This window comes from Polypterus senegalus, chromosome 2 (genome assembly GCF_016835505.1).
Source record: "Polypterus senegalus isolate Bchr_013 chromosome 2, ASM1683550v1, whole genome shotgun sequence".
NCBI lineage: Eukaryota > Metazoa > Chordata > Cladistia > Polypteriformes > Polypteridae > Polypterus > Polypterus senegalus.
In genome coordinates, this window is record NC_053155.1 from 249,833,170 (window position 1) to 249,845,518 (window position 12,349).

Sequence of the window (12,349 nt, forward strand, 5' to 3'; positions counted from 1 at the left end):
TTTTTGTAAGATCACAACACCATTTTATTTGCCAATTTATGTATTTCATACGAGCCACAATACTGTCTGTGGCATCAGTGCTATTGCTTTGTTCATGTGCTATCAAACTGACAGGAAATGCGAGTTTCTGTAGTCAGAAATATCCTTGGAAGTCAAAGTTCCATGTGAGACACTTTGGTGAAAACAATGCTACCTGTATTCTGCAAGTTGTATCATTACATTGATCTTTCACTACTGTCCATTTTATTCAAATAAAATATACAACCTTGTCAGTCGTAAATTGTATTTTGCAGTTAGTTAGTTTTGAATTGACATGATACATCTTCACTACATTTGGTCCGGTCTTTATTTTCACTAAAAAATAGTTTATCTATAATTACCTTTTGTGCAGAAGAAATAACACATCCACATTGACCCTGAGGTTCTCCCAAAAATTTAACCATAAACTCAAGTGAATGCACTGCAGTGAGCTTTGAAACATGTCAGACTTCTGAAAACTATGATAGCATGTGAAAGCCATATGTATGCCGCGTCATACCTAGCCATCATTGCCACCACAGCAATCCTTTCACAGCTATTAAGATGGCAATGTACTTGGGAAGGTGTCTAAACTTTACATTCTCAAGGGAGAATTAGGTTCCAGCTTTTGATATCATCTGTGTATTTCCGAATTGTTCTTGATTTTAATTAGTTGTTATTGGATTTAATAGTGTAAGAATCTTATCCTCACCTCTAAAGATCCTTCTGAAGTTCCTTTTAAAGTTAAACAATATTTCCTAAATTTCAATGAATTTACAAGTCTGTTTGAACTTGCTTCTTCTTAACACAAATGTACCACTAAGGTCACTAATGATGTATTGTGTGAATTTATTGGTCTATACATAATGTCTTGTCCTTCAATTTTAGTGAAGGATTTAGTATGGTTGAATGCTCACGGACAAGACATGATTTAATTTTTTGCTCATAGCTAAGTTATACACCAGGGGCCTCATGTATAAACAGTGCATACACAGAAAAATGCTGCGCACACCCATTTCCATACTCATATCACGATGTATAAAAGCTAAACTTGGCGTAAAGCCACACACATTCTCCCACCAGCTCAATCCATTGCTCGTTTAAGAAGCACATAGTGATTCACGCACACAGAGAACATAGAAAGAACACATACAATATGAAGCATTTAACATGCTACTTTAGCTATGATGAGATCTGAGAAACTCTAGTAAATTAAATATTGATTTTAAGATTAATTTTACAACGTTCTACTTTAATGACAAAATAAACTACGAGACTGAAGTGAATGTTTTGATCTTATTTTCACTGTTACCCTATTTTGTTTTCTTTTCTCTGTGCCCTAATACAGTTTCGTATGACACTCAGACCATGAGCAACTTTGATATCTAACCACTTCTTTTTTATTTCGGTCACTATGCAACTTTCTGAACTTGAACTTTCGAATTTCTCTGTACTCTGTATCACTCGATCGACTTCCTTTTGTTGTTTATACCACTGCTTAAGCCAACAATTCATAGATTTTTTTCTTGCCTCAACTTTGCATTTGCTGAAATTCTTTTTTTTCATATGCTTTTTTCATTGTCTCTTAACCAAACAATGAACGGAAAGGGCTATTTATATTGATTTGCATATTAAAATATGCAAAATTATGAGAGGAGCTGGGGTGGGGCAGCAGGCACGAGCATTACTTTTCACACTGACCAGGATTTATGGTGCAGAAGTGCGTGGAAGTTGTCTTATGCACGGTTTTGTGCACCTGAATTTTTTTGTGCGTATGCACATTTCCACTTTAGTCCATATGCCATGTTTTAGTGTGAATTCTATGCATGCTATCATGCATGAGGCCCCAGCTCTGCTTCCTTTGTGTTATTTTGTTTAAAGGTGAGGAAGGGCCAGACAAGGAAGTCCATTTTTCCATGTCAAGGTGACTGATCTCTAATGGAGAGCAGGTATTTTTTTAGGAATATCTCTGGTATGGATTCTCTCTTAAAGGTGAAGCAGGAAGAAACAAATTTTTTTCTCTCCTTTTTGTTTTTTCCAGACAATCTTGTATAGATCTCATGGCGATTGTTTTCCCATGTATTTCTTGATATCACGGAAATGTTTGGAAACTTCGCACAACTCTGCAAAATGCACTGACGCCAATGAGGAAGTTAACTAGTTGGAAGTGAATTATAATGGTTAAGTGGTATTTCAAATGTCCTTACATCTAGGGTATTGTCTGACAACTATGTTGACTGATTACTGTTTCCAAAATTGTAATCTGAACTTTGAGGTAGCAGTGCAAACTATTGTGCCACTCTGCCTCAAACAACAAAAGATGCACATGGAAAAAAAAAACTATAGGCAAAATACAACAAATTGTCACAAATTACCAATTAGTAAATAAAATACAGATTATTACACTCACAGCGTTTCAGTCTTAGAGCAACCATTGGGCATTTCACAAAGCGGAAACATGGGACCGGCTTGTTCCATTGTTTGAAATTGCAGGCTCATCTGTAGCTATGTATCTTTGCAGATGTTTGAAGATGAGATAAATGCCTTGCAAACAGTAGTAAATCTTATTATTACTTTAAAGGGTCTCCTGTGTTTTCTAATGAGGGGGAAGCTCCTTTAAGGCCTGCTTTGAGATCATAGCTTGGAGCATGGCTAATTATACATGCAAATTAACCATGCAGTACAGCACTGCAACCAAACAGGGATCAGAGTTATATGTCCAGTGGCAGTAGTCATTATGTTCAGCTAATGTACCCCTCAATTTTCCTTTTTTTTGTTTATATAAACACATGGGTGATGAAAATCTAGTTTGAGTACTGATTGGGCCTTGATACAGTATCACGCATGCCTGTGGCAGATCGGCTATGATCTCACAGTAGGCTTGGCTAAAAGTTCTGTGATGTTACTCTGATCTTGCAATGCATCATAAAGTGCTGGGAAAAAATGTCTGCCTAAGCTGCCCAACAACGATTTTTCTGGAAATTGTTCAGTGAAAAATGTCACCAGCAAACACTGCATATTTGCAATGAAAAATCTGTTGTCAAATTTGGCCAATCAACACTAGTATACAACAAAACCCCTGACAAACAAACACATCTCAGGTAAAGTAAGTGTACATGCTAAGCTGTACTTTTGTTTATCAATGCTCCTTATTAGTCCGATTTTGTCAATGGGGTGTAATTTCTTTGTTTACAAAAAGGCAAAATCTATCAACCGTTACATATTAGTGGAACTACTAAACAACTATTGCAAGCTCTTTTAGGTGATGAAGCTCCCTAACAGCACCACTGGCTAATTGTTTCTATTTTAAAATCCATTTATCATCTTAAATGATTATTAGACTAAAAAAATAGCACAAATTGTGTTTATCTTCTGAAAACAGTAACCCTTACCTCTTAAACAGTCTTTAGTGAAAAAAACTTATTTTAACATGAAAAGAAATCTGATTAAAGTCATCCATAATCTAAATTTTAGACTTTGGAAAATGGATACAAGGGTTTTTTTCTAAGACATTAGGAGATAAGCACAAAGAAGAATACACTGAAAAGTTCTCCCTTAAATTTGAAGACAAATATGAATATCATGTGTATAATTGTAGCTGCCCTTCAAAATGTGATGTGAATTCATATCATGTCAATTGGTAACTTAATATCACATACAATTTATGACGATGGTAATTATTACAAATGTCCACCTTTATTCCTGGCAGGACCAAGACCAGTGAAAAGTTCTGAAAGCATTCTGTTATATTATTGTACAGTACTATGAGCAAAAACACTGCAAGTGTAGTATTATTTTCCAGGCTGACACTGCATTTCCAGATTGAATTGAGACCCTTGGCTGGGACAGTCAAAATATTACATAAGAAGAGCTATTGGGAAATTAAAAAAATTACTATAGTAACAAAAATATATTGTTTTTTTTTTTCTGACTGGGAAAATTGGTTTAGTGTATCAGCTGAAACGTTCTATGTAAAAGCTGTAGTCATTGTTTTCACACCCAGCAGAAATGGCTAAATGCCTTCTTCAGTCTGTGCAAATTGTGATTTTTCTGAATAGATAAAAAAGCCTGCTAGATTACTTGTAGTTTTAAATTAAATGATTTGTTATTTAAAATATATTAATCAGTACCTTTTTTAGATAAAACCATTTCCAGGTTAATTTTGTTTGTCTTTAACTGTAGAAAGCCATTGGTTCTTTAAAATCCAGTGTACCTTCATAACACATGAAATGAAAAAGAATATGAGTCATGTACATGAACAACATGAGCAAATATAAGTTACTGAGTATATGGAATTTTTCATGTGGTGCCCACTGTTTTCTAAAGCTGTTAGAGTATTTTGCAATTGCATTTCCAGTTTTTGTAATGTTTTAAAAGCTGTCAGGATGGTTGCAACTGGACTGCAACACTTCAGACACACAATGCTTTAGAGGTGATGATGAAAGTGATTCTCATGCCCTCCAGCTACTAAAACAAAAAATAACAGGTTGTAGTCTCCAAAAGGAGGAATACAGTCTTGCAAGACTCAACAAATCCAAAGCAAAGGCCCTATAGTACATATTTCCAGCAGCTGCACTTGAATTCGGAAATTAGAATTTTGATACTAGAAATGAAAAACAAAAATATTATAAGATGCACCAAGACAGGAAAGAATAACACCACACATAATTGCAAGTTCAATGCTTGTATTTATCAAGCATCGTTGGGTAGGAAAAGTTCTAACTGGTTCAAAAATCTCAAAGTGATGCAAAATGGTCCTACTCTTAAGAGCAGGGGTAAAAGCATTTTATCAGATTCCTAAGTTAGGAACTCTTAACTTAACTTAACTCTTAACTTCACTAGGATTTTGGAGAGCTTGTAAACTGTCATATCTCAGTAGAGGCTTCCAGAAGATGGTGTTCAGGCAGAGTCTAGCACACACAGCCTGGGAAAGGCAGAATGTCTTGGAAGCACTGGACAACAATGAAATCATAAAAAGATTAAGATTTGACAGAGGTGGAATAATATTCAGAATATAAGAGGAGATTATAGACAGAGGCACAACATGCCACATTGGAATACAATTGGGAACACTGAAAGAGTGAACATAACTTATACAGTATTTGCGGCTAGTTTAAGTAACTGTTTCTTTATGAGGTGCTTCCCATGACCATAAAAGTGGAAAGTCGATTCTCCTGAAAGTACAGCTGTGGGTCATTCATTGCTAAATAAACATACCCATTATAATGTTTCACTCTCATTCAGCATGTGTGTTTCCATCTCGGTGCTTGTTACAGTATTATTTTTGATGTTGTGGCAAACTGAAAACAATTACATGCAGTTTACTGCAATATCATGCCTTATTATGTTTTCCTTCTTCTATTTTTAATATTATTATTATCATTATCATCATCTTTGTGATGAAGCCCTAGATTTAGTATAAGAACACTACAAAGGGTCATCATAATTTCCAAGAAAACAATAAAACATCATCATGAGTACCACTTTGCAGCTTGGGGTGCTGTAAAATCATGATGTCACAAATATTAACTTTTACTCCAAGCTGGGAGTAAGGTTAGATTCATAACTACTTATGGCCATCTCTGAGGTAGGACAAATTCTTATCATAGTTTGACTTTTAGCTCAATTAATAGGAGCAGTTTTGAAACGCTTAATAAAGCAGGCACAGCTCTTTCTTTAGCTAGGCTACTCCCTAAACTCTACAACTTCCTACTATTAGAGGCAATTCCTCTAAGGTAACTAATATAAAGCACCTTATTCAATATTGTATAGTGTAACAACTACTCCAGTCTGTTCCTTTTTACCTGTAGTGTAAGTGAATGATGAAAAATATTATTCCAGAAGAATATGCAGTCCTAATGCACAGCCTTTCTAGAAAATACAATTCCAGAAAGTCACTGCTCCTTCAGGTAAAATGCTTCTACCATCTTCAACTTATCAATCTAAATACTCCTAAAATACTTTCCTTTTTGTGTAGTCATCAGGAACTGCTGCGCTTGCAGCCTTGGTTTTAAAAGATGTATCACTAAAATACACAAGAACAACAATGTTTATAAAAATAATGCTGTGGTGTTTCCATGCAAAACTGCTGATGATATCACTGAGGCACAATACTGTGAACATTTATACAGGTTTGTATATGCCAGTGCATTTTTTAAGTAAAACTTTTGCATGCATTTGTACATAACAATATGAGCAATAGAAATCATTGCATGAAGGGTCAATTTTGAAATGTTTATTATAGTGTTCTGAGAGAAAGTGGTAACGTATTGCATGTTGGTCATACTGCAATCACAAACTTCACTGTACTTTGTACATGTGACAACACTACTACTACTACTAATATTGTGCTACTAATTTAGAAGATACAGTATATAAAAATAAAACCCAATGATTGCTTGACCAGATATTGAAAAAATGTATTGCAGAGCTGTTTTAATATAATAAAACAATTAAGCTAGTGTTTTCCTACATACTATTTGACATGATTATAGCTATTAAACTGCTCTATTTTAGTTTTCAGTTAATATCTTAAATTGCTGTATTAATGTCAATGTCAATTTATTTATATAGCACATTTAAAACAACATAGTAATGCTGAGGCCAAAGTTCTTTACAATAATAGAATAAAAGAAAAAAAACAAAAACAATAGACAATAAAACATAAATAGTAATAACATATATGAACATAAAATAAGATACATAATAAATAGAAATAATGTTAGATAATCACAAAGAGGAATCCATCAGTATTACTGAAGATCACGGAATGCAAGTGAATAGAAATGAGTCTTTAATCTTGTTTTGAACAGTTCAATTGTAGACGACGCAGAGTTCCACAGGCGAGGGGCAGCAGCTGCAAAGGCCCTGTCCCCCTTGGTTTTACACTTGGTACGAGGGACAACCAGAGACAACTGAACCGAAGATCTAACCACTCTGGATGGCTGGTGTAAAACACACAATTCAGATAAATAGGCAGGAGCGAGCCCATGTAAAGATTTAAAAACTAGCAACAAGATTTTTAAAAACACTGAAAACTGACAGGCAGCCAGTGTAAAGAAGCTAAGATAAGAGAAACAGAGTCATACTTCCTTGCCCCAACCAGAAAACGAGTGGCAGCATTTTGGACCAGCTGTAACCTGTGTATCAGAGATTTGTTAATCCCAGAATACAGCGAATTACAATAATCGAGGCGAGAAAAAATAAAAGTATGAGTAGCTTTCTCAAGATCTTTAGAAGATAAAAAAGGCTTTATCTTACCTAATAGACGAAGTTGGAAAGAGCAACTCTTGACTACAGAATTTACTTGTTTCTTAAAAGAGAGGTAACACCAAGATTGCGGACTTGAGGTTTGGAAAAGACAGAGAAAGAGCCGAGAAGTCCAAGACCAATTTGGGCTTTAGCTTGTGGACCCACTATAAGCACCTCCATTTTATTTTGATTTCGATCAAGAAAGTTATTAGCCATCCAGGATCTTAGTTCAAACACAGTTGTGGAGTTGATTTGTTGCAGAATTGCAGACGGGAATATAAACCTGAGTATCATCAGCAAAGCAGTGAAAGTAATTATTTATTGATTTGGCAACATGTTAGTTTGTATTAAATAACGCATCTTAAAAAGGTATAAATGGGAGGTAGCATGAATTCTGAGAATAAATACACTGAAAAAAATAAAAATTAGGATAGGTCAGTTTTGTGTTTAAGTTTAAAAATTCTTTGTCAGTTAGTTTTCACAAATTTGCTTATTGGTCATAAAAATCATTATATCAATATATATTTTTCTAGTCACAGTTGCTGCTTTGCTGATTCTGTTCTTTAAATTAATGTTGCTCATTGTTGGGGAATAGGACAAACTGCAAACACAAATACCTCATATAAAAATAGCAAAGAGTCTTTAAATTAGGTGGCATTGAGCCAAACCTGTGACATATTTTTAAACACTTAATAGTTGAAATGTACTATTTTCACTAAAGTTATGTGCATTTTATGTGTATATGAATATAAACACAGAACTCCATAATTTCTTCTAAATTCTGTGAGTCTATGCCTATCATGACGATGTGGACACAAGACTGCATGGTTTCCTACTCTGAAAACTAGATTGCTGTTTATTCTCACTAACATCTTGCTTTCTCACAAAGGGTCATATAAACAGGAGACTTTTACTGCATTACACACCATAATAGTTTGAAATTTAAGTTACCATGATGTGTGATTTACCAAGAAAAAATGATAACAAGAACTAAATTATTATCAGGCATTTACAAACACAACTGAGCGCTTATTCACATTGTTTTGTTTGTTTTAACAGCCAAAATAAAAAGACTTGTGCCTTTTCAGTTGTTAAGCTCCTTGAGCATGGGAAAGGCACTATATAAACAGAATCATTCAGTACAGTATATAGATTTATATTTTTTGGGTTTCAGGTAGTTTAATTTTTATAACTAACTTATTAGGGGCTTACTCCCTGCTTGCTTCGCTTACCAACCCTCGTTTCCTGCACTATGCGCCAGCCACTTCTCGTCTCTGCTACTCATGTTGAGAAGAGGGGGGCTGAACGCACCCCAAGGAAACCCCCTCTTAAATGACAATACAATGGGAAACAAATACAGTTTTTTTACCTCCTCTTTGCTCGATTAGCTACTGGCTTGCTGCTGCTGCTGTGCCATGTGACCTGCATCTCGTGTGGCGCTTCGAACATTTAAAACCCTGAACAGCAGCTGTCTTTTTCATCTACTCTTTGTCTTTTATTTCAGGCCCTGGGCGTGGTTAAATCTGTTGGCATAAAGTCTTGTCTCATGGGACATGAGTTCTTGATATTTTTTAATTTATAATTTAAAAACAGAATAAGAATCTAAAATCTAACAACATCACATTAAAATTCGATAAATTCTGAAAAGAATGATAACAAACATATATATATATATATATATATATATACAGTGGTACCTCAGTATACGTCTGCTTTGGAATAAGTCCAACTTGGTATACGTCCTGTTTGAACACAAAAAAGTTGTTGAATGCTAGCATTCAGTGAACAACCCGCACTATAACTCTCTGTGAACTTTCACATGTGTGATATAGCGGGTTTACAGCTCCTGTCAAAGTCCAGCTTTAAAATAAATAATCACGTGCTCGCAGCTTGGTGAGGGGGTGTGGTGGTTATGTGGCTGAAGGTTGTCAGGGCGATTAGCGATGTGGGCGTTTCTCTTCAAACCATCCGCATTCATGATTGTTCCTGGGGCTGCTTATCTTGATAAACAGAAGCGCGAGTCAGCTAGAAGGGGAGTAAAAAGAAAAAAAAGATGGGAGGTTGAGTGAGTGAGAGAGAGAGGGCTGCTTATCTTGATAAACAGAAATGCGAGTTGGCTTGAAGGGGAGTAAAAAGAAAGAACAAACGCAAGAGAGAGAGAGAGCGAGCGAGTGAGAGCGCGCATGGATGAAGTGGCTGAAGCAGGCAGAGCGAAGGTCAGCTGCAAGTAGGGCGACTCCCCAGTTGGGAAGCAGGCACCTGGCTTCTTATTGTTTTTTTTAAAGAATGCTTCCTGCTTTTAACTTCATTGTTTTTAAGAAGACTTTTTTCTATTGTTTTTAACCTCCACGTTTCACTTCTGATTTTATGGATTATTTATTGGAACTTTGGAGACTGCACTTTATAATTTGAACACCTTGTTTTGTTAATTGTTTTAATAAAAGCACTTTGCACTTTTTCACCATCCCCTTGCTTTGTTGTTACCGATGAGGTTAGCAGCAAGGCACATTACCGATGGTGTAGGATTCAAGGGCTCCCCGGCAGCAGATGGGAGCATACAGCAAACCTGCATCGTCACAACGTGATTTTGTGTTTTTTTCATGTAAATTTGAATTGATTGTTGAAAAGTATAACGGTGTCATGCGTATCCGGGGCATGGCTGTTGCATACCGTTTGCCGAGAACGACGGTATCTACGATTGTGAAAAACAAAGATGTTATTAAAAAGTAAAGTGAGGTAAAATTTTCATTTATTTCATCTAATTGCTTTTGTATTTATGTGTTTTAGTATTAAGCAGTGTTTAAGTTATTTTATACAACCCCATCAATGTATCATATGCCAATAGCATTAGGATTTTTTTTTTCATGGGAACGGATTAATCATTTTCCCATTATTTCTTATGGGAAAAATTTGTTTGGTATAAATCCTGTTTGGTATAAGACAAAGGGTCTAGAATGGATTAAGGACGATACCGAGGTTCCACTGTATATATATATATATATATATATATATATATATATATATATATATATATATATATATATATATATATATATATATATATATATATATATAGGTTTTAAAATAAGCCTGATTTAAAGCATGACATAAAAACGTCACATAACATCGTTTAGGCTTAGGATTTTATATATATAGAATAGAATATAAAAATAGATAACATTTTTCATATGTGCTTCAGAAGTAATTCTGTGAAACTCTTCATAGAAATGGAAAATATAGAGAAGTTTATTGATAGCTTTCTTAAAAATTGTTTTTTTACAATATACAGCATAACTCCCTTTTGCCTATCACAAACTAAAACTAATTTTGTATTCTTTAAAACTTTTTATCTTGTCAGCAGTCTAGAACCAAGAACACCATATCTTCAATGATGAAAACATTTGTCTCCCCTGCCTTTGTTGCTGAATAAGGTCTCGTAAAAGAGTTACAATTTTTTTTAACATTACATTTTCTCTTGTACCAGGCAACTGTGATTAGGAAAACTTGTTTTTTTGTACAATCATGCTCAAAATTCCCCTACATTTTTTCACAAGACATTTTGTTACAGTTTGAAACTGTAAATTGACTAGAAAGCCCAGGTAAATAGAGAAGGATACCTAATTTTAGCATAGACTAAAGAGGGGTAGATATGATAAAAGTAGTAACATAATAAAAATAGCCAAATAAAAGAGTTTGTGGCTCTTCCTTAACAATGGTTTGACTATCTAGCTACATTGGGTGGCTGGTCAACTTTCCCACTAATTGAACATACATCAACACACTTTTTATCCTTTCCCTTGCCAACTACTCCTCTTGTAACTCCAAGCGTGCCTGTCCTGAGCCAAGAAGGCCCTATTATACATTAGCCCTAAAGTACTTCTTGTTTATTCTGGGCTAGACCCTGCCAAACTTATGAAGTCTGCATTTCCAGGACTCCCTCTGGTAGCCACAGGTATCTCTGAAAACCTCATCAGGACCTTTGCTCTAAAAGGGCCAGGCTCTACTGGAAACGCCTAATAAAATTATATATCATTCTATCATATCTATCATTCTCAGACACCCCACTCTGCATCCCATATTGTTTACTTATTACTAAAGCATTTTTTCTCTGACCCATAAAATTCAGTCTCTGCATGGAAAAACTGTGCCAAAATATTATAATTCCTGTCCTGATCTTGTCTAGAGTTAGTGAATACAGTGGATGATAATAGCTAGAAGCATTAATGTCAAAGGTTTGGATTGCTGGATGTGTACTGTTTATATAGTGTACGTCAATGAACGAAAACAATTTTATAAAAATCACCCAGTAAAATCTTTAGATTTCTTTCTTCCTTGAAATACATGTATTCTCAATTTTGAAAATTGTTAGGGCTGAGCCATTCCATCAAATTAAAAATGTTTTACTATGCATGTCATTGTAAACTAGAAGCTGACAAGAACTTGGTGCCATACTGTTTACCATAATATAAAGCATTGATGTACTATTGTTCAAAAGTTTGAAATACCCCAGAAATTATCACGATGGAAATTGGTTCTTAACTTAATTTAGATAGATAGATAGATAGATAGATAGATAGATAGATAGATAGATAGATAGATAGATAGATAGATAGATAGATACTTTATTAATCCCAAGGGGAAATTCACATTTGAAATAGATCCATGACGTTACTAATGTAATAAATGGCTATTTCTGCTTGAAATGGGTGATGAATAATTTATGTTTACCATGTGACTGCAAAGTATTTTTTTCAGAAGCTATTACTCTACTGTACTGGAAAACTCTCTTATTACATCTTTAATTAATCACGTTTAAATGCAAATTGCTTGTTAGAGAAACCTTTATAGTTGTGCTTGCACAGCCATGACCTGTTTTTTTGTCTTTACTTGAGTTGCAACATATTGGCATTCCAGAGGTTCAATTCTGAGTCTGAAAATGACCAAAACAAAACAATTTTCTTTAGAAACCCATCGGCCTGATATTCTTTTGTGAACTGAAGATTATTCACTGCGACAGAGAGACAAGAAAGTGATGATTTCCTATAAAGGTATCCACTACTATCTTGAAAGAAATGGGTCT